This window comes from Taudactylus pleione, unplaced genomic scaffold (assembly GCF_031769625.1).
Source record: "Taudactylus pleione unplaced genomic scaffold, aTauple2 ptg001066l, whole genome shotgun sequence".
Classification (NCBI taxonomy): Eukaryota; Metazoa; Chordata; class Amphibia; order Anura; family Myobatrachidae; genus Taudactylus; species Taudactylus pleione.
The window spans coordinates 515,827-516,633 of record NW_028285467.1 but is presented as its reverse complement, the minus strand read 5'-3'; the positions used below and the strand labels follow the sequence as shown (position 1 = coordinate 516,633).

The following is an 807-nucleotide window of genomic DNA, read 5'->3' as shown; positions in this document are numbered from 1 at the left end:
TTCCTTCCTAGAATATCCATCTATTACAACTGGTTTACAAGAACTATAGGGAATTCTTATATTTGAAGGAATTATTACTCTTACCAGTGAGACTATTGGACATTTGCTTTATTTGAAAGAAGTTACTCTAGTATCAGCATTAGTTTCTACGTCCATTATTGGATTATATTTATATCTCTTTTTGAACCCTCATAGGGATATGTTTAGTATCCATAGGTAGCTTTCTTCAGATCAGGTGCACTCTTATTTAATCACTCTCTCATTTGGTCCTACATTGATACCTTGCAATATCTTATACCTACAGCTATACCACCCCGGACATGCCCAATCTCGTCTGATCTTGGAAGCTATGCAGTGTTGGGCCTGGTTAGTACTAGGATGGGAGACTATCCAGGAATACCAGGTGCAGAAGGTGATATTATATCAAGGCACTAGTCGGCTAACTAATATGAAAAGCAGAAGTGACTTTTACTTTCTTCCATTTTGACGTCCTATACAACACAAACCTAAGATAGGTCTGTTCAATGTATTGGTACACACAGACTGAAAAAGGTTCTGTGGCTATAGGATTGCAACTCATTTTTGCTTTATCTTTCTACTACTGCTTTCACATATGCTGCTTTTTCCTTACTTATATTTCTTTCCTTTCTTTTCTTTTTTCCCTTTCTTTTTCTTATCTTAACTCCTCACTCTCTCATTCGGTCCGTCAATGTCCCCTGCAATGTATATATTATATCAGGGAATTTGTCGGGTAACACTATACACGAACAGCAGAAGTGACTGTATCTTTCTTCTTATTTGTGTCCT

The 807-nt window shown here is 36.9% G+C and overlaps 1 pseudogene; it reads left to right on the top strand.

Annotated features, from left to right (window-relative positions):
- The first annotated feature begins 296 nt into the window (after window positions 1-296).
- On the top strand, window positions 297-415 carry LOC148453892 (5S ribosomal RNA; annotated as a pseudogene).
- The last annotated feature ends 392 nt before the right edge of the window (window positions 416-807 follow it).